Source organism: Pseudopipra pipra, chromosome 3 (genome assembly GCF_036250125.1).
Source record: "Pseudopipra pipra isolate bDixPip1 chromosome 3, bDixPip1.hap1, whole genome shotgun sequence".
Classification (NCBI taxonomy): domain Eukaryota; kingdom Metazoa; phylum Chordata; class Aves; order Passeriformes; family Pipridae; genus Pseudopipra; species Pseudopipra pipra.
Genome location: NC_087551.1, coordinates 100,564,164 through 100,592,112, shown reverse-complemented (window position 1 = coordinate 100,592,112; position 27,949 = coordinate 100,564,164). Strand labels below are relative to the sequence as shown.

Below are 27,949 nucleotides of genomic sequence, written 5' to 3'. Positions count from 1 at the left end.
GAAAAGTTTGCCTGTGCCCAGCAGCACTGCAGGTGTCTGTCCCTCTGAAAGAGTCCCAGTGGTGTGGGCGTGCTGGAAAGAAAAATCCCCAGTGACTTCACCCAGCTTGGCTTGTGGTGGTTACTCACAATGAGGTCATTTTTTTCTTTTTTTTTTTTTTTAGCTATGCATGTTTAATGCTACATCTGAGTTTTTGCATATGAGTGAAACTGCAGCCCTGGGACTGATTCAGGGAGTTTTCTCTGCAGAGTAATTTTGGTGAGTAAACATAGATAAGAGGAAGCTGGGTTAATCCAATAACTCCTCCCTCAAGGGCAGGTGCAGCGATGTGGCTCAAGGTACAGAGGAAATGCCTTGTTGACACAGGTGATCAGAGCAAAGTGGGTAAAATTGATATAATGATATGAGTTTGCAATGCAAAGCCCTGCTTTCTCAAGGCTGCTATTTTCAGCCTTCCATAGCGCATCTCTGTTCTTTCACCTCTGTTTGGTCAGCATCCTGTTGTGGGTAACTTCCCAGCTTCTTTTCATGATCTCTCACTAGCTGCATTGCTGCAGTGTAGCTAGGACTGTGCTGTGCTAACCTGTGAGGATTATTAAAATAAACTCTGAGTCATATTTAAGCTGTACGTGGGATAAGATGGTTATCAAGGTTTATTTTTCCTTATAATTAGGTCTCTTAAACATTGCCTCATTAGATATCTTCTGTGACTGTTGGAAAAGTCCTCAGGGGACTAGTGGTTGTTTGTTTTCAAGGGAAGTTCACATGATAAATACAGAAACTTGCCACTCTGTGAAGGGTTTTTTATTAATGACAATTAACCAGATATTTTTCTTTAATCCTTGGTTCTTGTCCTGATTTCTCTCCAGCCTTTCCACTGCTATTACAGCTCTGATATTCTATAGCAAGTAAGAACATAACATTACTACTGTTCATACGTGGGAGATGGAGGAACTGCATTAAGAGCCCATCAGATAGGAAGGTAAGAGGCTGCTTAGATTTGTATGGAGCCACTTCCAAGCTTGGCAAGCTGGACTGGAGTGCCTTGGCCCAGGCTGAACTCTTATTCCTAGCAGCGCTGCTGGGTTTGTAATAGCTCTGAGCAATTCCATTCCATCCTGCCCTTGAATGTTTAGCACCCAGGGGTTCAGGCATGGCCTGCTTTGTCTCTGTGGTGTTCCTCTTCTTCCTCTATGCTTAAGGGCCTGCTTGGGAAATAGCACCATATGCTTTCCCCTGCTCTGCAGTAGGCTAAGATTTCATGTTGCCTGTCCCTTGCCCTCTTTTGCTCACGTGGCTGTCCGCTGGCTCACCTCCATCTCTCAGTGCCTCTATCTGATAAGACTGGTGTTGTTTAGATACATTTCTGAGAGATGTCGGAAAATATCCAAAGAGACATAGTTCTTTTTTCAGTTGTCTTTTCTTCTAACCTCAGTCAGGAAATCTTGATCTTCAAATTCTACTTCTCCAGTGGTCACCACTGTTTTTGCCTCCTCCTATCTGTCCCCTCACTTCCCCTTCAAAAACAGGAATAACTGGCTTGATGGTCCCACTCAGAACTCATGGTCCACTGCATGTGTGGGACACCACATGTGAAGTAGGAACTGCTCTGAGAGAAAAAAAAGGATGTTTCTGGCCCTTTGAGGTAGACCTCTGCCTTTCTGCTTTCCACTGTTGAATTATCTCTAACTGTCACAAGTTTTAGGTGAGGTGGTTAGATAGATCTAACTGCATAATGTGATCTCTCCAATGATAGCTTTTACAGTCAAATGTTGCAAGTTTTTTCCATTTCTTTCTTCATCTTTTTATCTCTTTGTAATCTCCATTTTTTTTTGTTTGCTAATACTGGGATATCTAAGATGCATTTTTAGAAGGACTGGTGGATCTGGAATGCTCACAAATTTAAGTAGAATTACCTTTTTTTTATTTCTTTTTTCTGCAAAGCTGTGCCAAAGGTGCATAGATTGTCAGTATTCTCCTCAGTTCAAAAATTTCAGCCATGTAGTCAGGGACAAGGAGGAAATAACATGTGGTATAAGTGATCGCTCTTGTATCATGAGCAATGGGTTGTGAGCAAAGACCATGAGGCTGAGACTTGTTTCTCTGCATGATTTGACAGATTGATCTGTGATTAATCTGCAAACAGGAAGAAAAAGGGGATAATTAACAACAAACATGAAATTTGGAATGAATAATTTGATGAGTCGAAGGCACAGATTAACTGTATTTTAGATTCAGAGACTATTTGGAAAGGTTAAAGCTAGGAGGAGTTCTGGAAGAGGTTGCATCAGCAAACTGGTACATTATTTACTCTGGCAAGGTTTTCAGCAGTAGGGAAAGCTATTCCAGGAGGTGTTAGTCTGGGCATGGTCAGCACTGGCTCAGAGTTTGTACAAAATGCAGATTCAGGAGATTACTGGGCACAGAAGCAGACTTTAGAGTTGTGAGGTGCTTTGTAACATCAGCCTGTTGGACTGTTGGATCAGCTGAGATGGCTGTTCTCCTCTCTGGAAAAGAGGAACTGGCCCACACTGTGCAGTGACTAAACAATTGTCCCTGAGGACTGGCAAGTTAGGTAGGAAAATGTTATTTACCTTAAAAAAAAATCCAACATTTTTTACGCATATTCAAGATTCTAATAATAAACTGTCAGTGGAGCTCTGCCCTTTGCTCATAACTGTGGTCATCTCTTCTCCACAGTATGACTGAGTGTTAGCATTTGTCATTTCACCCAAACTACTCATGCACTAAAACTAACAATCTGGCCATCACATCTCTCCTGGGAGGTTTGGATGTGAATCATGGAAGAGGTTTTGGGTCTGTGCCACAAGTCATGGGAATTGTAGAAGGAAATTATTATATGCTAGATTTGTTTTATAGTGAACCACATACTGTCCTAGAACTTTACATTTTCAGGAGCCAAGTCCAGGAGTCCTAACTCAGATGAAATTCCTCTTACAGTTGGAAAGTTTGGCTGTCCCAAATATAATTTAGGTTTTAATTTGGCTTCTTGTTTGCAGTTTCTTTTCTTTCTTATATATTTTCTCTTTGGATTCAGACTGGTTCTGTCACATGAAAAATCTGCCTTGATTCCATGAGTGGCTGGTCAGTACTTTTTTTTTCGGTACTTCTTTCTCTTTTCTTTCATATAGTTAAAGATATTTGGTTGAACATCCCCACTTCACACTATGGTCCATACTTTTTTTTTCCCCTCCTGCAGTGTCACAGGTGAGGCAAGAGTTATGAACATTTTTCTGGAGATTGCAGATACCTGGGTTAGACCCAATTAAAGGCTGCCCTGGGAGCTAAGGACATTCAGTACATCACACACATAAACCAGCTGAAGGACCACTGAACTCAGCTGCAGCAGAACATCCATTTGCTGGAAAAAGTAGGCTGATAAACCCTGTGCACTGACTTCAAACTGTAGTAATTTCACTAGCATGCCTTAAAAAACAACCAAACACCTCCCCCCCCCACCAAATGTCCAACCCCCCTAAAAAAACCCCAAACAAAACCCTAGCCATAACTAGGGTTATGCCAAACACTGCAGAAAGGAGAGAAAAACTTCCAGAGAGATATTTGGTTCATTCTGCCAGAAATGCAGTATCTCAGGTCAGGTCTTCTGCAGGAAACTAAAATAGTTTGTGGGAAGAACTCTTAAACTAGCCTTACAGAATCCACATGACATTTTATTATTTTGTAGAACTTGCTTTTATATATGAAAAATAATTAAAAGGAGAATACAATTAAGCCGAAATTAACTAAGGGTGGATGGATTCACCATAGGCAGTGATGATATCTGAAGCTTAACAAAAACCAACCTGTCATGCACATCCAAATGGTATTTTGAGATAGGTACTGAGCTTAAAAGAACTAATATTCCATTTGAAAAGAATAAAGGATACTATTTTGGAACTTATTCTTTTTCTGAGGCACAGCTGAAGGGTGAAACTAAGCTTTTCCATACAGATATATGAGACAGAATTCATACTCCGCCAAATGAGACCTTTATGCTTCCACCTGCATATTATGGCTCTAATAAACACGTTATCAGCTCATGAAAATGATGGCAAACAGGTGACTGGAGGATTTGATAAGTCAGCAACAAAGATTAACAGATTTTTCTCAAGGAAAAAGTACGAGAGATTCCTTTATTTAAAACAATTGCAGCATGTGAATTGACTGCACTTAAATCATTACTGGCAATTAGTATGTGTCAGAAAGGTTGCAGCTGGCTCCAATTACAGGTAGAACTTTTAGAAGCTGAACTTAATTGTACCATGTGATAGTGAGAGGCTGAGCAATATGTACCATCATAAGGGTGCTCCCAGTGCAGAAAGGAGGGCAAGAGCTTATGAGCCAAAAGTTGATTATTTTAACTAGGCCTAGTCCCCTCCTCCTGGGAAATAGATATTGTAGGGAGAAATTGCTGGGAATGCAGTAGTTCACCTTGCTGAGCTTCTTCAGGTGCTGGGGAGAGCTTAGAAACTATGCAATGCAGGCAATACTTCTCCTTTGTCCCTCTGCAGTAGGTTTGCCCAATTTAGGGTCTTGCAAGTCATATCCAGCTTAGGCTGCAAAATCCATTCAGCTCAAGGCCAGCAACTTGCTGCCTCAAAGTCCCTGCAGTTTTAGGCAGGGAGTGATTTGCAGACTGCCTAAGTATTTTGATGGGGCACTCCCTCTTGTGTAATTGTCACGTGTGAAAAACTCATTCCTTGTATGATGGCACTATGTTGGAGTCTGTGGCATAAAGACTCTTGGACTTACAGCCATGTGCTTGGGATGTTTCTGCTCTAGCCACGTTATCAGGATCTCTCTTGGTTTCATGATGTGCTATGACCATAAGCCTTCACCTTGGTCATGGACCAAGGCAACATTTTTGTTATTCCAGTTCTCTCTCTGGTTGTGTGAATGTGTTTCTTGTCATGTGGCAAAATAGTGATGCTTTGAATAGAAGACTAGTAGGTGACTGATCATATGTTAGGAACGGAGATTACAGTATGTTGACTCCTTTTTTGTGTTGCTTTGCCTAAGTCTTGTTCCCTGTTGCAGGAGCCTAAAAGTATGGAAGGTAAGTACTAATATTCCCATTTAGGGATTCAATGCTGCATGTAAACCTGATGTGTGTCTCAGTGTCAAGATGATGCCCTCAGGTGGAGCCCAGGCTTACTGCTGGCTTGTGGAGGGGCTTGTGTACGTTTAGTGGAAGAGGGGAGAGCATGGAAAGCATACTACCTTTTTGTCTCTTTCCTTTCCTCTCTTGTATGTCCACTGGAGGAGAGAGGCTAAACCTTTATGATCCACGTACCGCCGAGTCTTAGCTTCCTTTTTCCAATAAAAAAGTGTATCCAAGCTGTATTTTGAAATATTTTGTTGAACAATTTGAACTGGTTGTTACTACTTTAACTGAACTTATTAATGAACTGTGGTATGACTGTATTTGTATCTCCTTGTTCATTAGCCAGCAACCAGTGCCTGTGTGGGCAGAAGCAGGCATTTCACAATGTGCTTGCGCTTGGGCTGATGCATGGGCTCAGGCATGCTATTGGTTCTTTGTATTGCTCATAAACCCATGTTTGATCAGCGGGACATCTACCATGAAACTCATTAGAGCTGCTATTTTGAGAAAGCAGGGTGATGTTTCACATAACGTGCTAATGTGAAAAGGATGCCATGCTTGTAAAACTAAACTGGAACTTTGTTGGAGAAGCATTAAGCATTCCAGCCGTGCACACAGAGTTTCAAGTAACTCCTCCAAAGTCTTCACTCTGACAGTTTTTCTACTCACATCCAAGTTCCACAAATGTTGCTATAATGTTGATAACATGTTTTAAATCCCTAGCTCTTTCTCTGGGATTTTGAGATGAGAATAGTAATCAAGTAACAACTGGGATCTGAGAAAAGAGAGTCTGGAATTCCCAAACTCTCCCTATGTTAATGTACTTTTCCTTGTATCAGCATGAACAAAGGTAATTGCTGTGTAGTCAGCTAAGGTACTTTTGGGGAAATAGTGTTAGTTTGTTGTATGAAGCCTTTGTAAGCAGAAACACTGCTGTCTCTGGCCATGTGATTTGTTCAAAAGCAGCACACCCATTTTTGACACAAATATATGATACCTCTACAAGAAATGATCTGTTCTGCCCCATTTATTACATTCACAGCGTGCCTTCAGTGCTGTGGGGCCTGTGGATGCAGCTCCTAAAAAGCACCATGTTGCAAATTCATAATTTTCACAGTGTAATGGCCCATCCAGTGTCCTCAGCTGGGTTGCACGCTGTCTGTTGCTGTCAGTTCCTGAGAACAAAAGTGCCAACACAGGAGATGACCTTCCAAAAGAAACTTTGCATATATTAAAGCAATGTGTGGTACGTCCCTTTCCCAGCTTTGTCTCAGTGTCTCAAGTGTTGTACAAATGAGAGGGATGTTGTGTTCAGGGCTGTGCAGCTTTGTGGAATGCATTTGGAGGTGAGCTGTCTTAGTCATTATTGATGCTAAATATGACATTTTATTCCATTTAACTGTGCTCAGAGAGATGAACTTCAGCATTACCAGACCCAGACAGGAGCTGTAGAAGATGGGAAAAGTAAGGAACAGTGCTCGTTGGGACTGCATCCTTTCTCACAGACTCTCTGAGACGAGGGGTTCAGGGCAGGGTTATCTGGAATACGGTAGGGCCATGTGGCTGTCCTGTTGTCACCTCCTTGGGAATGTCTTGCTGGCATTGTCTTAGGCCTGTGAGCTGCCTTCAACCTCTTTGGTAGACTGAGTGTTGCAAGCTCCATGTAGTTCCTGCAGCTCTTGACACACACCAGAGACAGCTCCTTTTATTTTTTAAAATGAAAGCTGAGATGCTTGTCTAGTAAAGTAATTGCTGGGAGAATTTTGCCTTCTAAGAAACAAAGCATTTCTGTCCTTATGCAAATTTAAACAAATGCAATACTGCTTTTAGTGGAAACTGCCATGGGGTATGCAAGAAAGTTCATGTCTTGAGAAAACCAGGCTTCTAATGGGCAGTCCTGGGTCTTGCTGGCCACATCTTCTCTTTGAGGTCTTCAAGAACTGCACAGATGTCTTTTAATTATACTTCCACAGCTGAATAATCTGCTTACTTTTTGGGAACAGCTCCTGTGTTAGGCAATTCACTGTTAAGAATGGAGGTTGCAAATAGGTTCCTCTCCCTTAGTGAATTTATTTCATGGAAGAAGGTCCTGGGGGAGAAAAGTTTTGGGAAAGTAAATTCAGCTTCACGCATGGTGCATATTCTTTCATGTGCAAGCCTCTAGCAATTTGTTCTCTCACTGCTCATGTATTAGAAGAACACAGGAGCCTTACAAGAGACTTAGAGATACATCAATATGGAACTAAATAAGAAAAGTCTGTGTCTGTCTTTAGTGTTGAATTGTTCTTCAATGTTTTCTTTTGTCTTTAGTCGTTGTAGTTATATAATTTACCAGCATTGCCTGTACAGATATGTTGGGGACTTTTGGTGAGACCTGGGATTTGGGAGGAGGATTTCGGGGTTCTTTTAGCTGCTCTGACTGTGTCCTGGGGCATAGCATTTTGCTTTCAGGACTCCTGTACAGTATGCCATGAAAAGCTATAGGAGTAACTCTAAAGAGAGGTGTAGCGACATGTAAGAACTGCAGATAGGTAAAATTGCCTGTAAGTTCTTTGGTGAAAAGCACTCTTTAAATGTAAATAATTATTATTATTATTGCCTTCAATTATAATCCATTTATGTCTCTGGACAGTGTAAACCAACAATGTGGGAGCTTTGCTGCTCTTCAACAATCCCAGCTCTGTGAAGTTACTCTTGGCTTCAGAGACTCAAAGTTCCTTACATGGCTCTTCTTCCTTCTCTTGCCCACTCCTAACTGAGACCGTCTAAAATGACTATTTCTAACGGTTTGCATTGCATTCATGACCATATCTTGTGTGGTGTGGAAAAAAAAGGCTTTAAAACATGATTTGTTTGAACTGCAGTCCTCTGAAAAATGAGAGCTCTGGTGAAAATGTCCAAGGACCCTGGTGCTCTGGTAACAACACTGGCTATTGCAGAACTTGGGCTGAAAATGGGAAGTCAACAATACTTGAGGTCACTTTATTTTTTTTTCTCCCCTCTGAAGATGGCTGCAATTGAATTGATTCTACTTGCAAAGAACCCTCCTTGTATTTCTGTTTTACTTTTAATAACCTGCCTTCTCCTCTCCCCCCATGCCTCAAGCTATGGTAGGGATGACATTCCCTAATTGCCCAGGTAGCATTTTGAAAGCCATGGGACACATCTTTGTTCCTTAAAAATCTGCCTAGTGAAAAAGCACTTTCTTATTTTCACAGGTTTGTTGTTCCCCTGTGTGGGAGGCAGTCCCTATTTGTTCCCTCCACTGCCGTTCTCATCGCCCGTATTTTCTTCACAATATCTGCTCTGTGTTTGGGTGTCAATAGCTGGGCTTCACCCTCCTCAGGTCTCTGACTGCTGGGGATTTGCCTTAACAGCCAGATCTTTCGTAGCAAAGCTTTTTGTAAGACCTCTCACTCCCGTGGGAGAAGCTGTCAGCCCACACAGCTTGTCCTGAACAAGGGAATATTTGAAGGTTTTACTTAACTCACTTTCCCATTTTTTCACAGATTAGTATTTTTTTAGACCCTGTTATGTTGTTTAAATTGAGTCTGACCACCAAAACAAATGAACATTGTGTCACCACATCTTGGTTCCTTTCATACAGCTGCAGCTAAGAGAGTTTGGAGACGGTGCTACCTGCAGAAATGTTGAAGCTAACACTATGTATAATTGTAATGAATTACATTCAAGGTACTCCATACATAAATCTGGTCACACCAGAACAAGAACTGTGGAAACTATATAACATTAATGTATACTCATTACATTCCTCCTTTCACAGGCTCCAAAGTTGTCAGGCTGGCAGCAGGGTGGGGACCTTGGAGTAATGAGGAGTTAGATTTAAATATTTTACTAGAAATCATTGCAGCTCTTCATTGAAAGGGGATGCCCTTTAGAAAACAGGGCATCTGTGATGTACAATAACTGCTAAGGAGTAATGAATTCTATGTTTGTTGTCTTTTTATTGGTGGCAAAGAAGCTTTTCTCATTTTGCAAGTTTATTGAAAAAGGTAAGAATCAAAAAAAACTCCAAAACTTGAAAACTCTGTTTAAAATGTATAGTTCAGCTTTCTACTCCCTTTGAAATCAAAGACAAATTTCCTACTGATTTTCTCAGGAGCAATATAAAGACCAGAAAAGATAGGTAATGTTCCTTCTACCACATGTGGAAACATGTCATTAGGTTCCTCCCTGGATGGTTTTGGCTATATCATTACAAGCATGCACCAAGGACTGAATTTGGCCTCACAATGATTAATATTTTGTTTATTCAATTTGCAGAACTACTACTCAAAATGAAGGCCCAACTGACTCTGAAATGGGGAGGAGGAATATAGGGCAGCATCCATGCAAGATAGGGTGGTAGGGTGACTCCTTCCATGAATAGCGAGATTCATGTATCCAGAGCAGGAAATCAGTACCCAGAGTGATGCTTTTTAGCTGCAGCGCCTCGTGTTGGCCCTTACATCTCTCATACTGCTTGTCTTTTAGAGCCACTGAGTGGTCTGTGCCCCTAAAAGTCCTTTTCTGTTTTTCAGGGGAGTAAGTGTGGATCCAGTCATCTAACTGGAGTCCCAAATTTGAATCTTTTGCTGAGGAGCTTGGCTGGTTCAGGTGGAGGATGTCATGTTACATCAGGTGTTTTTCAGAGAAGAGTGGCACTTTAACAACCAGCTCAAAAGGAGGGAATTTCCTTTCCAGGCAGAATGAGCAGGCAGGTCTGTTGTTGATCACCAAGTCTGTGGTTTATTTAACTGGTTTTTTTGCGTGCTGAAAGCTCTAGCTGGTGATAGAGCTACCAGGCTTTATTGCCAGCAGCATACTGGTGGTACTAGGGCTTATATCTGACTTCCTACAGCTGCAAACGCTACTAGCACTAAGATTTCACAATGCCTGGGACGCAACCACTGGGATGAAGGAGAGTGGCTTCTAACTGAATTCAGGCAGTGAGAGAGGCTAAGGAAGGGTGGCTTTCTACAGAAGGGAAAGCTGCTCAATAGAGGAGAGCTACTCCCTACTTTTCATTTACAAAGCCCGCTGCCATTGCTGAGTCTATTCTTGGTTTCTTATGCCCCAAAGTGTTTCTTTCCAGACTCTATGTATTTTTTCACTTTCTATCTTCCACTTGTATGTGATTTGGCATGGTGATTCATGTCTTTGTTATCTTCAGACTGAATTCCTGCGATGGAGGATGAGGATGGAGGCAACTTGGAGACTCACCTTGTGCAGAGAGCCAAGTGTTAGCTGCCACCATCCTTGATTCACTACAGCCAAGCCTTCAAGGTCAGGTCCTGCTTATGAAAGCTCCTGTCTAATCACATTTGTCCTGTGATTCATACACCTTTACTGGCAGTTATGTTCCTGCCTCTGAGTTCAGTTGTGGCTTGCCAGTCAGCATGATGTTAATCATAGATGCTAGGTCCCTAGATGTTGGCTATTGTTTTGCTGAGGTTTGGTTTTGAGAAATGCTGTCCACCTCCCACTTCAGCTAGAGCAAAGGTATTTTTGTGTGCAAAGAGAGAGGACTTTATAGTCCTGTAGAGATATAAATAATATTTTCCTTTATACTTAAACACAGAAAATTCTAGTATATTGATAGGCCTCAGCTTTTAATACTGTTTTGTTCCTTGACATTCAAGTTTTTTCTCCAATCAAGGGTAGGTATTTTCACTGCTGAGATGTTCAGGGGCTGCTTTCTGCTCTGAGATCTCTCAGTGATTCACTTCTCTGGGCTTCTAAGTAGTTGGTTTGCCCAAGGTGGTGTAGCTGTTGTTTTCCTTGAGAGTAACACACAGCTCATGGCTGATATAGATAACAAAACAGACACTGTTTAGAAAAACCCCTCAGTTCTGAGAGCCGATGTTAATAATCCTTGATCTCCATTGGCTTCTTGCAAACTTGACAATCTGCTTCCAGGGTAGATTGTTGGTATTTGCAGTTTTAACTAATAGGCAGCTGTGCTATGGGATGCATATTGGGATATCACTAGGATCAGAATTACTAAACTCTGTTTTAATCTAAGCTGGGATCACATTTGAGATTTCCCAGCCAGTGCAGGACTCCCTTAGATCTGGTAGCTGTTGAGGCTCCAGTTGGCAGTCACAGAAAACACTGAGAATTTGAAACTGGAGTCAGAGTTGGTGACATGACTCTATTTCTAATGATGATAGATATATCAGGGACTTACTGACTTTTTGTACTTCTTTTTTTAAAGATGAGCCTAGGTATGAAGGCTATTCCTGAGTTTCATGATTCCTCATACTAATTGTATTCAACTCAGTTCTACAAGGATAAATTGGCATGGGAGAACCCAGACAGATGAGAAGCACAAGCAATACAAAGCAAATACACATTGTGTTACAGGACTATATGGGCAGATTAAACCCTACCAAAATGTTGGGCATACACCCTTCCTGAACCTCTGCCACAGCCCATCCAGTGGACAGTGCTGTATCCTCTAGTGCTGGGGAGTAAAAAAGTCCTCTTGTTGTGTACGTTAGTGAAACTGCATCTGTAGGACAGGCTGTATTTATTATGTGCATGTTGGAAAAATGAGGTAAAGAAAGGGAAAGAGGTTATAAACATAAAAAAATGTGTACATTTATTTTCAACACAGCATGCTACATGTACCACTAATTGGTAGTGGACTGCATGACTCCAGACTCAGTTCAAATCCTGAAATTCCAAGACAGAAGAGTTTCTTTTGAACTCAGTAAGAGAGAGGGACCGAATTTTGCATGCATTTGAAGCTGATTTCAGTTGTAACCCTTGCAATAAAGGCATCACATATGATATGTGATATTCTTCTGGGTACCTCATTCTGTGACATAAGTTGATAATGGGCCCAGCCAGCACTCACAATGCTTGTTGTTTCTGAATCAGAACACATCCGCAAGAATGAGAGTGAAACTTAAGTGTGGAAAAGTTGAACACAGTCTCAGGCATTTCCTATAAGCATGAACAAGTCCCTTGACACCTCTCCCTTTCTAATTTTAGTGATAGAGATGGTGCTTTTGCAGGAATTTATAATTGCTGTTGATTTCTTCACTTAGAACTTGCATGGCTTGTTTAAACAGCATTGCAATTCTGGAGTTCTTTTGCGACATTTTAGGAGGGCACTAAAGCAATATAAAATAGACTAGGCCTGACCCCAGGGAAGTTAAGACATGGGTTCAAAATGTCTTATTCACTCATTCTTTCTACAACTCAAGGACAGCAATCTTGTTTTGCACCTGGAGTACTAGTTTGTCCAAGGCACAAATTGCCCCCAAATTTTGCTTTCTGTCTTCATGCCTTTATATGACTCTGAAAATTTACAGGGGGTTTTCACATCTCTTCTCTAAAAGAATGCCATTGTTTTTCCTGTTATTGCCATAAATGCTTCCCTGTGAGTCCTGGTATATAGAGAGGAATTATACTTCTGAAAGTGGTACATCTGTGTACTTCCCTTGCAGCATGCTAGGGTAAAGATAATTGCCTGTTGCTATAATATTCTTGTGGAAAAACTGCTGTATTTCTGAAATAGAAGCATACTGCGGAAAGTCAGTACAGGTTTAATCCCCTCGTCTGCCCAGACTGTCGATGTGCCCTTGAGCAGGTTAGTTGGTCTCTAGGTAACTCAATTACTTATGAATATAACTGAAATAAGAACACTTCCCTAGTGTCTTTTTATGCTGTGGCAAGAAATGCATTAAGGACTGTAAAATATTTGTAATCTACAATGGTCAAGCCCTATAAGCCATTAAGGTGGCTGTTAAAATATCTGAATAAACAGTTTGTCCAGAAGACCCTTGGTTCTCCATGAGGAATTGCAGCCATAGCTTTGCCTGCCTGTGCCAGAATGCTGTACAGCCTGGTATGACACTGTTAATCAGCATTTCCCTTCCTGAAAGGATTTGTTGGAGAAGCACCATTTTGCTCCACCTCAGACAATGTAGGCTGGCTGAAATCTCTGGGAATGCTTGTCACAGACAGTAAACTTTGACGTGATGCTAATACCTCGTAAGGGACCCACTAGCCAGAGGATCCTGCTGGTACTCGTGTGTTAACTGAAGGTGGTCGGGGCTTTTGTACTGTCCTAGATCAACATATTTCATTGTAGTTCTCTGCATATTGCATCTTGCATCAGATCTGTCCCACTAAATCAATGAAATTATTTAAATAAATTACTTTTATTAATTTATTATATGAAAAATTTTAGAGCAAATTCCTTTGATGTATGATATCCTAATCACACCCGCAGGGCATTAGCAAGCACAAGGCACATCTGAGTGTCTCTAATTCCCTAGTGGTGTGATTATATCTCATAATATTCACAACCCCCTGGAGCTTCTTTACTGGTATAAATAAATCAATTATTTAAGTCAAATACTTTGATCATTAGAAGCTGCCAGTAAGTGCTTGAATGCCTGAGCTGTGCAATTCACCAGGAATGATCTTGCCTCTCAAAATGCTGAGCAGCTGAGCCGAGTGCTACCAGCACTTCATTTCAATCTGCTTTATAAATTAGATTAGAAGTCAGTTTCCAATACTTCATCCTGGATAGCAAGGAAGGGAGAACTGTACAGGGGTGGAATTATGAGATATTGCTGCCAACAGATCCTTTTATCATTTAACACTGCTGTCATAGGTTAAATATGAGCTACTGTTCATATTAACTAATAGCTATTATACTGAAAACTGACACAGGGATTCCAGCTAATGCACCATGAACCTGCTTCACACACACTGCATCATATTAACTATTATTTGCACATATGGATGGAAAGGAGTTTTGAGTCACTTGGGATATATGGCAAATTAGCATTTTATATCATATTAATGAAGTGCTAATTGCTCCTTGCAACCTTTTTTTGTGCAAATTGAATGGGTCCTATTTGCATTGTCATGTAACTGCCGTATTACCTTGCAGCACTTTCATTAGGATGAGGCAGCACAGAGTTCATCAAGGAAAAACTATTAGTAATTGTGAGATAATGAGTTATGAAACCCATATTGTTTAAAGTAGAGCAGAAGTACTGCAGTTGACTTTGGTTTAGCTTGGGAATAATTTTATTAATAGGTTTTATAAAATATCTTTCATTTTGCATATATTAAACTGACCTGTTTAAAAACAGAGCTCCCTGCTCCAATATTTTCTCTTTCAGTTCCTGTTTGTCAGGGTGTTTTGTGTCTTCTAATGGAACATGAAACATAGCAAAAAATAATAAATAAGGGAGTAGTTTATTGCTGCCCATTTGTCTCTAAAATTAATCACAAGTCTGGAACTATTTGAAATTGTAGAATTGTGACATAGGAAAGTATCTCTAAAGATATTGAATTTACAGGTGTCCATGAGTCTGACCAAACAGCAACCAAGTCTGTAAAACAATTTAAGAAATGTTGAAGATGTTACAGTCCTAATCATTTGCAGAATCTTGTTAACTATCACAGATACATTTCTCCATAAATGTGAAATATAGCATGTGATACTTTCAACTAGGTCAGGTATTTTAGAGGAGAGGGACAGGTGGAAAAAATGAGGAAAAAAATTGAAAAGTAATTTCATGCTAACTCAGGGATGTTTCCATGATTGTGGAGGAAGCATGATTAATTTCTGAAGCCTCTGTGGGAAAGGCACCCAGACAAAATTACATAAATCTACATTAGAGGATTTAAATGCTTTTGCCAAGAAAAAAATGATCTGAATTTTAGGTAGCAGAGCCCTTTGTCAGTCAATTCATCCAGATTTAGGGCCTGCACCTTTTCTTTTTTAGTGAAGTATTGGATACAGACAGATTGCAAGTTACAGCCGAAGGCAGTGTGACAGCTTTATTGCTGTTGCATGGCCAACATGTTGTCTTTGGGAAATAGGCTGTGGACTTTCGGAAAGGTATGCACAAAGAAATGCTTTCAGATATTTGTATTATTAAAACAAAGCTTGTTAATACAGATTGACTAATTCTCTCATTCTCTCTCTTTTGGCTGTGTATGCAAACGCATTTGTGTAAATGTAGACCTACGTGTTTATCAGAAAGGTAATTGCAGCCTGAGAGATGACTGAATGAAGAAACTGTACATAATATAGTCTGTCACCTAATACATTCTCAAGTGTCTGCAGGGGTGGGGAGTTAGGACCTCAAAGAGACATCATGAATACAGAAACAACTGCACAGAGCCTTGTCCCAGGTAGGCATGAAACAATGCAGCAACGAAAGAGCTTCTTACTGACCTAGACTTAAGACTGTTTCCAAACAAGCACAAGCAGTTCAGCATATTTTTCGAACCTGAAGTCTATTGTTTTTTCAAACCTGAAGCAAGTTGTTTTGTTTTGCCCTGTATGTGATCCTGGCTTACCTGGTGTAAAAAATGTGGATTGTCTGGATTTCAGTTGTATTCTGTCCACTCAAGGGCCAAACCAGAAATACTTGAATATGGTGCTACTTGCATCCAATTTGTTCTGAATTAAAGTAACTGTATAGGTGAGCTGAACAAAACTGTCTGTATGACCACATCTGCTTTTTGCCTTTACAAAATGCTTTCCACCGTGTCTCCATAAGCTTACACTTGCTGAAGTCTCTATGGTGAAAAATATTTTCTCTCTGGGAGACTTCAGTAGAAGGTTGTGAGAACACAAATATTATTTTATTGGTGAAGTCTGAGTGCATCAGCAAAGTCTTACCTGATAGCACTGCACAGATTTGCTGCATTGTGTGTGTCAGAGTTGAAGTTTTAATGGGCTGGTGAGTTATCACAATAAATGTGGACCCTGTGGGGAATTGTTTACTGTGTGTAAGAAGATGAGGAGATTCTGGGTGTGGAGAGGAGAAAAGGGCGATATGGCAACCTCAAGAATTTTATGGGTTTATGTTAAACAAACAGCAGCAGTAACATCAGGAGGTTATCAGGAGCCTGAGGAGATTCAAGAGCAAAGATCTGGTAGAGAGATAGAGGAATCAGATGCACAAACATTCTTCCCTGCTGACAGGTAGGACTGCATTTGTATATTCCTCTGCTAGTCCAAATGCATCTGGGAGAGGAGCTAAGCAGAAAAGGGAAGTTTGGTAAATGAGGAAGGCTGCTTCTTGCTGCACAAGCCGCTTCCTGTATTATGTGCTCATCTCTTTTCCAGGCATTGCTGACCAGAGTCCTTGCTGAACTCCAGAAGCTTGCACAGGGCTATGTGGCTGTTAAGCTCTAGTTAAGAGTGTAAGTGTAACTTAAGCTCATAACTACCAAAAGTCAGTAATGTTTGACACTGTTCAGTGGCCTATGAGAAATTAATTCAATTTCATTAAGATTCCCTGCAGTTACTTTACCTGATTGGAAAAGTACTTCTGATTTCCTGAATTGACACAGATTTTTTGCTGTGCCTACAGAAGTAAAGACTCGAGTGAGCATGAAGCAAAGCCAGCAAATATGTGCCAGGCCGAGGAGTACTTCAAATCAGGTTTGGAGACACCTTGTTACGATGGCATGGAGACTTCATTTCTGTTGCTGAGATCTGTATCTCTTATTTGTCTTAAAAAGGAAAAAAAATTGAAAAAGAACACTTCCTTCTATGGGCTGATGAGTAAGAAGCTTTTCAGACACCTAAAATGAGTAATGTGAAAAATTAATAGTTTGGAGTCCAAAGCAAAGTTTGTGTGACCTCGGAAAGGGAGGGAGAGAGAGATTCTTTAAGGGAATGACAAGAATCTAAAAATATTGATTTCAATTTGCCATGGGAGGGAGCAGGAGAAACAAGCCATTGGAACAAGTTCCTGAAGCTTCACGCTAGCTGGAATGTCTAACAGCAGAGTGAAAACAAACATTTCAATAAGGTTTGCCTTCTCAGGAAAGATTACGTCCAGTCCTTCATCTTGCACTCTGTCATTGGCAGCCTCTGATCCTATTTGAAATAGCAAAGAAGACAGAACTTTTTGTGCTCATGGAAAAGAAGGGAAAAACTATGAAGGAAGTTTTATGTTGCAGAGGGGGATTTCAGGCTTCAGCAGGGATCCCACTTGTGCACTTGTGAAAGGCTGTGCTCAGCCTCTGGGGCTGGAGGGAGAAGAGGGTACAGTTGTGCTCTGTGCAGAAACCCAAGACAGCTCTCTGTCTTCATCCAACCTCTTCTAGGGGTGCCTGCATCAGGTAGCCCTTTGCCTTTCTCCAAATTTGGAATCCTCAGTGCAGATATTGTGAGGCATCCTGAGCCTGCAGGATTCGATTCTGTGTTTTGTGTGATTACAGTCCAGTCTCTATCTCAGTAAAGTTGTTCCTGAGTCAGGAGCCTCAGTAAACCCTGCCTCAGATGGCCCACATTTCCCTTGACGGAGAAGGACACAGTGTGTACATGTGTCTCCAACTGGCCAGGCAAGAAGGAAGTTTTGATATTTGACATGACTTTTTTACCACTGATATGGAGTTCAAGGAAAATCACGGTCTCTATTGCTTGGGATCTTTGAGAATAATGGAATGACTAAGATAAGATGATAAATTGAAATTTGGGAATGGAAATGGCTTAAAATCAATGGATCTGAAGGTGACTGGGCTATTGACATGAGGTGAACTTTCTTGTGACCTATATGCATGCAAAGATTGACACCTATACAGGATCAAAGGAGCTTATGAAAGGCTAGAGTACATGAGAGGAAATTGAAAATGTATAGGTTGTTGATCTCAAGAGTGGCTTTTATTAGTTATTGTACATAATAAGTGTTGTGTCAGAAATGAAAGGGATTAAATCTCACCCAAGGTACTGCACCTGAGCAAATATTGTCTTGCCTGGGTGAAATTTGTGCCAACACAAAGAAGACTTGGTATGAGGCTATGTACTGCTTAAGTGTCACTTAAGTCTTCGAAATGAGGATTATGCAGGATTTTAGTGGTACAAAAATATAAGGGCAAATTTCAACCCTTACATTGCTACAGTGTATGTCCTCGGGGCTTCTGGAGTAATGTAGAGTCTCACCAGGACACATCAAAGCAGTTGGAAAGTGCTTTTTCTGCATACTGACCACTTTCTGGATTTGTGAGTTTTTCATGTCACTGAACTGAAGCTCTGAAGTGCTGTTAGAGAGAAACTAACTGGATAAGTGAGTTTTAATGGCTGAATGTTTTATTCTCTGCTGTATTTTCCAATGGCTCAAATGCTTTGGTCTATGTGAGCAAGCAGAGGACTATTTTGCTGAGCTCAGTAGATTTTTCTGAGATATACTGTAAATGTTGGGACTGCAGTTGACAGTTTGTTGTTGAAAGTATGAATAGAAAACTCAAAGTTTCAGAATAAAAGTAACAAACATTTTCAGGCCAGAGGAAGAAAATTCTAAGTCTGGAGATAAAGGAAATACTTTTCATGCTGAATCCTTCTGTCTAGATCTGCTTTCAGCAGATGACACTCACCTTCAATCACACTCTTGCATCTGTGCCTGGTTTGCACACCTCTTGCTAAATATTTTCCTGTCTGTGGAAGAATGGTGAAATGGTTTCATAAGAACACAGACAGCCATTCCCATATTTAATTGTCTGTCTTCAATGATAAGGCATACCTACATAAGGTGGACTGTAAACACCAGAGGGGAAAGGAGCAGGATATAATCTTGTACATGCAGTATTTTCAGAAAAACTTTTCCTATTTTTTGGTTGGATTCCCATATTTATTATGTCTGCCATTTGCCCTGCCACAACATAGGCTGAGGGGAAAAGAAATGGGGAACTTCATGATGTCTTTCTGCCCCTCCTGTGTATTAACCTGTTTCCAGGGTACCTTGTAGCGATGCTTCTGTTTTTTAACATCTTTGTTCCAAGACGTGGATTTAACCAATGAGGAGTGAAAGGCTTTGGAACACTGTCATATAAAACTGTTCCTTCTGAGAGGATGTTTGAAACTGTGTTGAAAATGTAATGTTTTTGAGGGGCTTGTGTCACCTGCTGCCCTCCCTATCATAACAATCACTGCCCGCATCATAACAATGCTTCCTTCCCCACAAGGCTGGTATTGATCACTGAACCTTGGCTATATGGATGCTTACTAGAGTTACTGGTTAGTCTGAAGGATCATTTTACATGGTTTTAGGTTTTTTTTCCCCCATTTTTTTCTTAAATTTTTTGCAACTCAAATGTATTCTGTTAGTTTCATTTGTCCTGCACTCTCCTCCTCCTCTTTCTATGTTTAATTTGATCTTACACATATGATTGTAAATACTGAATTTTTATATCTTGGATTGATGTAGTGGTTGTGTTCTGAAGTTGATTAGTAATCTGAGGAAGCCAGATCAATGCTGGTTTAGGTAAAATGATCACAGATCTTTCCCTAGTGGCATGCATGGTTCCCTACCTTCCTGTCAGTCCCCATACAGCACCAGAGCCAAGATTATTCTTTCTGATGAAAGCAAATCTAATTTACTAGGTTTAAATAGTACTGCAATCAGCATGTTTATAGCTAGTGGTAATTATATCGAAGTTTTTGTTGATAAATTGATCCTGTCCTACTCCTGTGTCTCTTTGGATATTGTGTTTCTTGTGTTGTCCTGGCCAGTACCTAGTGCTCACAGCTAGATCACAACTGCTTTTGCTTCATGGCCTTTGCCGGCAAAACCTCAAGCTTGTATTTTGCTCTTTTGAGTAACTGATGGTCCATAACAACCATACTTACAAGTGAGAATGAATGGAGGTGCTTTGCATGCCAAGAACCCTATATGCTTCTCTGGCATATGAGGAGGCCATAGGGCAGCGATGGACTCCTCTGTGCTTCATCTAATATTTGCCCGCCATAGGAACACTGGAAAGCAGGTCATTGATCTCACAGGATCCCTGTGAGGTTGGCAATACTGCTGTCACCATTTTGCAGATGAGGAAATTTTTGGCAGAACAGAATTAAATGACATAGCATTCCTCTAATGCACATCAGATGGTGATATATAGAAATGGGAATTTTGTGTTGTAGTACTGTATACCTCCTTCCCAAGTTTGGCTAAAGACTTTGCATTCTTCTTGATTTCCGTCCTAGTCAGAATTGCTCTGTCATGTGCTCTAAATTAATTTCTATAAATTTTCCCTAATTTCCCAAATAAAAACACTGGAGCATATTTGTGTCATGTTTACAATGTACATGGAGGTGAGGGGAAATCTCAGAGGAGCCAGGTCATGGATGTTTAAACTTGCACCTGCACAGCTGTGACTGAGCTGTGAGTAAGCACAGAGCAAGCAAGAACCTTTCTGTGCTAGTTATGTTTCTAGGGAGTCTTTTCTTTCCATTGTCAACAAAAAGTTTTGGAAAGCAGGATGGTTTTCCCTTGGTATGTTTTTGATACTTCAAGGCAAAAGTAAGGGAACAGCCATTTCTTTATTATTAGTGGGGAAAATGCATTTAGATTTCTGAGCAGCTTTGTCCCACCTTGAAGAGAAAGAGGGGAAGAAAAAAAGGGGGAGGCAGAGAAAGAGCATCAAAAGTTTTCTGTCTTATTTATTTCTAGAAAAAACATCACTAGTGAGCTTATTAGTATGGCATTTTCAGTGGAAATACAGTATTTCTGCTGGACAAAATGCAAGAATGTTTTATCTCATGGAATTTCCCACTCAGGAATGGAACAATTCTTCATACTGCCACGGCTGCCTCAGCTCCTAATATGGATTTAGCAAGTAGCTCAAAAATACCCATTAGGACCCAAAGACATAGTTGCTATGGCGGTTTTTCAAAACCTTAAAGGGGTATACTAAAAAAAGTCAGGAAAAAACATTTGCTGTAAAAATTGTTGGTTGCAAAATAGGACATATCCTGCATTTTGCTGCTGAGCTACCAGCCATTTGTTTTGATTTCTGCCACAGCACATTCTGCCTTGAATGCACTATGAAATTTGTTTTTGTTTTGTTTTGTGTGCACTGAGCCCAAGTAAAAGCCTTCTGTGAGGATGTCAGTGCCATTTTGCTCTCAGAGACTGTAGCTTTCAACTAGATGCTGTCTTGTAATGACACTATTCTCGTTCATCCATGTTTTGATGGTCTTTTGATGTAAAATGTGTTTTCTGAATGAATGGATTTGTTCCTTGTTTATAATTCAAATTGCTGATGCCTATTTTCACTGACTTTTTAATTATGCAGCATTTAAATCCAGAGTTCATTTTCTTTGAGAAGAATCCTCAGAAGGCTTTTAAATACCAAGAGACTACTTCTGGTTTGGGAAGTCTCTGAGTCAAAAGTGCTGCAGGAGACTGTACTGAGAAGGTATCACTCCATGCTTACCCTGATATCACACTTTTTCCTAAGTTTGTGTAATTGCTTAGTGATGGAGGTGTGATGGATATGCAGTCTCACCTGGTACAGCTCCTTTATATCCCAAATATCACAAAATATATGCATGTCTTCAGTCTTTGTGTCTTTTTTGGATCTCACTTCCTGCATGTTCTATTATACAACTGAACATGACTCGTGAAAAGGTGAGCATGTTTTAGGGTAATATCCTAGCAGAAGTCCCAGACTTGTGTCAGTAACCAGGAGCAGTGGCATGTGGTGACCTGTGGTTTTACTGTTGGCACACTCCATTGCGTGGTTCTGCCCACGCCAGCAGCACTCTCTGCAGTGGTGCCTGGATATGGGTTAAGGCAGCAGTGTGAGCCAGGGACTATTCCAAGCAGGCAGACATGGATGAGAACTCCTCTTTGGGGAGTGAGCAGAAGGACAGAATTTAGCCATATGGACATGGGCTGTGCCATAAAACTTGTGCTCAGGGGCAGGGACTTGGCCCTGAACTGCTGTATTTTCTATTCCAAGGCAGGCCTGTTGATTTCTGTGCCACAGTGCCAGGCCCTAAGACAGAATGCATTTACAGCTCTCTGTATACAGAACGTAATTTTAATGCTTGGCTCCTGCTGCAAAAAATGTCACAGTGAACTTCAAGAGGATTGTTTATGTCCCCAGAACCTTAAGCTGGAATAATGACTCTAATTTATTTATGCACATTTTGACAGCTTGTTATGTTTTATTCTGTAAAGCTAAATGTGGTCTCAACACCTTGGAATTATTGCTACCCAGTAATGATGCCAGGGAGATATAGGGATTTCTAACTCTGAGCAGAGAAGATCTTTTCCATTCTGTAAGAATTTGGAACCACTGTCCTTGTGTCTGCATATCTGTTTGAGAATGTATGGTGAAACTGAGGGGTAATGTGTCCTAGCTGCATTAACTGAGTGGGAACAGATCGACTCTACATCAACGCTGAATGCTTGAATAACCCAGAAACCAGTGACCTTAGTGTGGGATCTGTCACAGTCAGACAAGAGATGGGGAGCTCTATCCTGGGGTAGAGACCTGTAAATGCTTGCTTGCTCTCTAATATTAGACTGTTTGTTTTAGATCTGCTGAACAATACAGTTTGTGCACCCTCTTAAGAGAGACTCGGTCTCTTTCTCCATGGAGGTCTGGAAGACAGTTAGGCCCCTTCTGGTCTGAGAGGGTTTTATCATTTCTGGGTGTGATTTACACAGAATGTTTCCAGTGTCTAATATAACACATTGTTTGATAATATATTTACAGCTGGGGAGTTTGTAGGAAAATTGAGTAATTTTGTAGCCAATAGAATATGATATTAATAGGTGGAAGGCAGGAGTTTAAATGAAAACAAAAGAAAGCAAAACCAGAGCACTAGTCATTGGATTCTGTATGGCTTTGAGTTTCTTTTTCTGTTGTCTACAGCAATATCTATACTATTAAAAGAAAACTTGTGAGGAAGCATTCCCAAGCATTGCATTGTTTACAATTAAAGTGTTAGAAGAGTTTCTGGCAGACTTTAGACCTGGACCAACTAGATTTCTCCCAAATAATTTACAGGCACAATTCAGGGATTAAATTCAACCCAGGATCCATTCTGAACAGGTACCTGACTATCTAGTTTTGGAGACTATACGGGTTAAATAATATGAATAGGAAATATTTGCAACCAGTAACTGTAATCCCAAAGAACTGTCCCAAGCTCATTCAATTGTCTAGTGCAGATATAGCTAATGCAAATTTACTTCTATAACATATCCATTTGGAAGCAGTGTTGAAATGGGGAAGGGGAGAAAGAATATGTTTAACCTAATCCAGGATATATGGGAATGACAGAAATCTCAGACTCTTAATTCCTTGCTGAATATCTTTTATTGGCTCTTAGCAGTAGTAGCACAAGAAAAATAACATTCATGATGGGCCAGTGTGGATCCTTGGAGTCTTGGTAGGGACTGCTGAGAGACAAAGCTGTAAATATGTCATGATGGACTGAAAAGGAAAAGGTACCACTCTAGGGGGAACTCAGATTGTAAGCATTGGCTCATGTTCCCCAACCTGAGTGACAGGGCAGACTGATAATTGCTTTTGAGCTTCAGTCTGTGTTTTAATGCATTATTTTTTTTAAACTTTTTCTTAATAGACTACAACAATGGCACAGTTTCCAGGACCAAATTTATTTACAGGCCACATGGAGAACATGAATAGTTACTGCTTCAGAAAAATAGGAGGATGTTATGCTGCTGTTGATACAGATGCACTAATTTAAATGATCCTATGACCATTCATTTACTAACTCCTTAATTAAAGGTTTAACTAGGTTTATAATCTGAGAGGGAGAGCTATGGCCACACTGGGATTCATATGCAAAATCATTCGCCATCAAATTCTAGTGGGACTAGTTTGGTTTTCTCACTCCTGTTCTGAGGGACATTTGTTAATGATCACAGTCAACATGAAAATTGACCACCTTTGCAGTCCAAGCAGGGAGATCTGCTTGAACATGGAGAATGAGCTGAATTCCCACCTTGTTTGAGTTGGCACTTCATATCAGGATTTGAATCTCATATTGTGCATGTCTTGCGGGGATGTCAGGTTTATAAGGATGGCACTCGCATACAGTTCTGTGATCATTGTGACAGTTCCCTGGCCTCTGAAGTAATTTCCTGGAAAAATAATGTGAAAATTGTGAGTGCTGGTCAGTGATTTATGGCATTGTGAGTGCTGGTCAGTGATTTATGGCATTTTAAGTAATCAAATGCAGCTGAAAATATCGATATGGAAGAATATAACCAAATCTTGGCTATAACCTTATGTGTAAACTGTGTAAGAGTATGGCATGCTCCTCTGCCCTTTTTGTGAGAAGGTACAAATTGGTTTTCTTTCCTGAAATGGTTGCAATTCCTATTGTTAGCAGAGGCAAAACTTGAATGTTGTTAAAGAAATGAGCCGTTGGGAGTCTGGTCTAAGTTGAGTTCTACCATCAGTGAAGTCTGCTGTTGTCACTCACAGGCATTTTTCTCCATGGTGTTTTAACCTTGGCTCCTAGTCCTAGCTTAAAGTATCTGTTTTTTTTTTTTTTCAGAAGTGGCTGGTCCTGACACATAATAAAGAATGCACAGCCTATGTCTTCTTACAGCCTTGCCCTGGACTTTGTTTCATCTTGCAAAATGCACATAGCTAGTCTCTGTTGTGTCCTCCTTTCAGACAGGAGACACTGGCAACAAGAAGTAGCTGATGGAGTTCTGACAGCAGGTGTTTCATTTTATTTGGCTGCTATAGGGGTTTTTGATATACTAGCATGATTTTTTTTTCTTGTCTGTGAATTCATGTGAAAATGAGTTATGGACCTGAGGCCTGGACTGCATTAGGAAGTTGCTGTGCTTTAAATTAATTCTCTATACAATCAAATATGACCTTTGGATATTTGGAAAACCAACCACCAAATGCTTTCTTATTTTCATATACTATGGACAGGGATTCTCATCTTCATGCTCATGCTCCAGAGAGATTGACCCTGAAGGACAATGGACTGGTTAGTTTTCTGGAAGATAAGCAAATACATTGTGGCAAACTTGAAAGCTCCTCTTCTTTTCTAACTTTTCCATTAATTTTGTAGCTAGACAGGTAAAAATAAGCTGTTTTCTAGAGACTCTAGCCTCCTGCCCATCAGGTTATGTACCTGGGTATACTGAGATACAGCCCTCAGTAACTTCTAGCATTTTGCCATGAATGGACATATGGAAGAAGGAGATTGTGACTTTGTATGACCTTTATAAGGAGTTGGCACAAGGTTATATAGTTTAATTTGGGCTATATTTTGTTAGCTTTTGCACATATGGAATGTCATCTTCCTCTGCAATAATCTCACCTATATAGTAGTGTCAGAATCTGTCCTACCAGCTGGAGTGAGCTATTCTACATTGTATCTGATATTCTTTTATCTGTTGAGATAGAGTGCTTTGCTGTGTATCCTGATATCCCATGGCTTTCCTTTTGGAGCTCTGTTCACACATCTTGATTCCATCTGTACACTTGAAGAGGCCCGTTAGGTGGAAGATGTATCTGTCAAACACATGTAGATTCTGGACAGCAGCCCTTTACGGGTCACGCCTTGAAACATTACTAATTTGATTTCAAAGGGAGCTATTACAAAATGCCTTTTGTGTTGTTAGGCCTCAGGAGAAGGACCGCAGTTGGACACAGTGAAATACTGCATTTGCTGTAGCCATGACACTTCTTGTTGGAACAGATATGAGAATCAGTCATGTCTTTGTCTGGTAGCGCTGCACCTCTTCAGGAGGAGTCCCCTGATGTGAGAGGGGGACGGCTGAATGTGTGTTAAAAGGTCCAGGGGACAGAATCTTAGTGATCCACAGCATCCATCAGATGCCGTCCAAAGCTGTTGAACAACCTCAGGAAATGAATGGAAATCTGACTCTTGTTTGACTATTCTGAGTCCTGAGAATGGCACGGTGGGTGCAAGAGGGTTGACATACACATCTGTGCACTCCGTGGCAGTGCTTTGAAGATCTGAGTTGCAGCCTGTGGATTTTTATGATGCAGTCATGTGCATTTTTAAGACTAAGAATTAGACACCTTTGTGCTTGAAGTTAAACATGACTGTGACTCATTCATCTGTCATTCTTACAGACTTGGTGTGAGAACCATATGGATGCGAAGAAATACCCTAGACCCAAGATGCAAGTTTATGTATTGCAAGACAGGAGGCCAAACACTGAAACAGCATCTGACAAAAGTGAGTACTTGGTCAATGTTTCCACTTCTGTTTGGTCAAATTTCCAACATAAATTAAACCATTGTCTCAAAGTAGTGGCTTTTGCCCCTGGGAAACTGTGGATCTTCCCCCACAGCTAATTCACTATTTGCAATTAGTTACAGTTGGTCATAGGCTGCACAATCTCTGAGCACATTAGAGCAGTAGTAGTAGCCTGACTGGCATTTGTAAACAGGGAATGCTTGGGACTTCGTAATACTCTAACTCAGTGCAGTAGTGTCCCAAAATAAAGGTCATTTCAATTTCATATTAGGTCACGCACTTTTGAAATGACATGTGTTTAATGATTTTTCTCCAGTAAATGAATGATAGCAAGTATTACACTAATAGGCTTTGATGCTATGCCCACAAAAAAGACAAAATCTTTTCAAAAACATTAAACTGATATTTTACCTGAAAAAAAACCCAAAACAGAACAAGGATTCAAACTCCTGCCCAAAGCTTCTGTAATAAAGAAAATTAGACTTTTTGGCCCTTTCCAGATGACAGTTTGCAGAAGTTTCACTGTAATTTATTTATGTATCCATCACTACAGAGATTGAAGCTGATCTTCTGATAAGGATGGAAGAGAATGAAGGGTGCAAGTTGAGCTTGTCACAGAAGCTGTATCACAAACCCCATAACAGGACCACTAGGGGAGTGAAAAACTGACCCTTATGCGTAGGTAGCCTATAATTGTGCATAGAAAGTAGTTTCTGTCTTCTCATGTACTAAAGCTGTCTTGTCTTCCTACTCTGCCCAGTACTCCAACTGGTTGTTCCCTGTTATCTTTCTGTCAGGCTATGGGCCTAAACAGGCACAAACTGGAACACAGGAGGTGCTATCTGAACATCATGAAACACTTTTTCATGGTAAGTGTGGTCAAACACTGTTGCAGGTTGCCCAGGGAGGCTGTGAAGTCTTCATCCTTGGAGATACTCCAAAGCCATCTGGACATGGTCCTGGGCAACTTGCTTCAGGTAACCTTGCTTGAACAAGATGTGTTCAGATGACGCCCAGAGGTCCCTTCCAATCTCAGCCACTCTATGACTGATTCTGTGGCTGCTTGATCAGGGCTACTGACATCTTGTCATTCAAAGGCCTAAAGGCGTTGAACAAAATCTGTTACCCAGTCTTGGTTTTTGGAATGTTGCTTTTGGTGTCAGCAGTGGGTTGTGTGCCATAATTAAAAAAATTAACAATTCCTTCAGCACAGAATATGAGAGAGAACTGTTTTGATTCTTGATGTTGTAGCTTTTGAATGTGCAGGAGAAACTGTTGCACTTAGCTGTTGCATCCTCTCTTAGGAGGACATGTGAAGACTGTAAGAGGTAGGATGAACACTAATAAATGACTGGTAGTGTGAACACTGGTGATGTACACCTTTCAGCAGTTTGTAACAAAGCTTATACCAGTTGGGGTTTGCAAAAGTTGCTTCTTAATATTCTTTAGTAGTCAGAGAATGAACAGTCTCTTGAACTGGTCACACACTAAGTCATGTCTTCTTTTGGGTCACTGCTCCCATTGAAGTCAAACTGATGGTAAACTGTAAACAGAGAAGTCAATACTGTATGCAAAATAAAGTATCCATCCTCCTGTACCTCCTGCCTGCCCCCACTGAGCAATAGGAATAGAAAGAGATCAGGACTGGTTTCCTGTCAAAATGTGGTATTAGGCTGTAATCCTAGAATGAAACAGCTAAAGTAATTCAAATTAATTTCCTTTGGAGACCATTTTCTGAATGGCACTTTAGGTGCACAAACTGCAAGAAGGCTGCAGTGCTGCATACAGATGATAAATCTTTCTATGTTGTTCAACTA

General features: G+C 40.6%; 1 long non-coding RNA gene across 2 annotated transcripts; it reads left to right on the top strand.

Annotated features, from left to right (window-relative positions):
- On the top strand, positions 1–26,803 carry LOC135410624 (uncharacterized). 2 transcript variants are annotated; one of them, XR_010428793.1, is made up of 4 exons: positions 1–258; positions 870–982; positions 26,006–26,111; positions 26,686–26,803. It is a non-coding gene; the product is annotated as an uncharacterized LOC135410624 (long non-coding RNA). The 2 variants fall into 2 exon arrangements; XR_010428792.1 differs by lacking the exons at positions 1–258; positions 870–982 and adding an exon at positions 10,303–10,411.
- Positions 26,804–27,949: the final 1,146 nt, after the last annotated feature.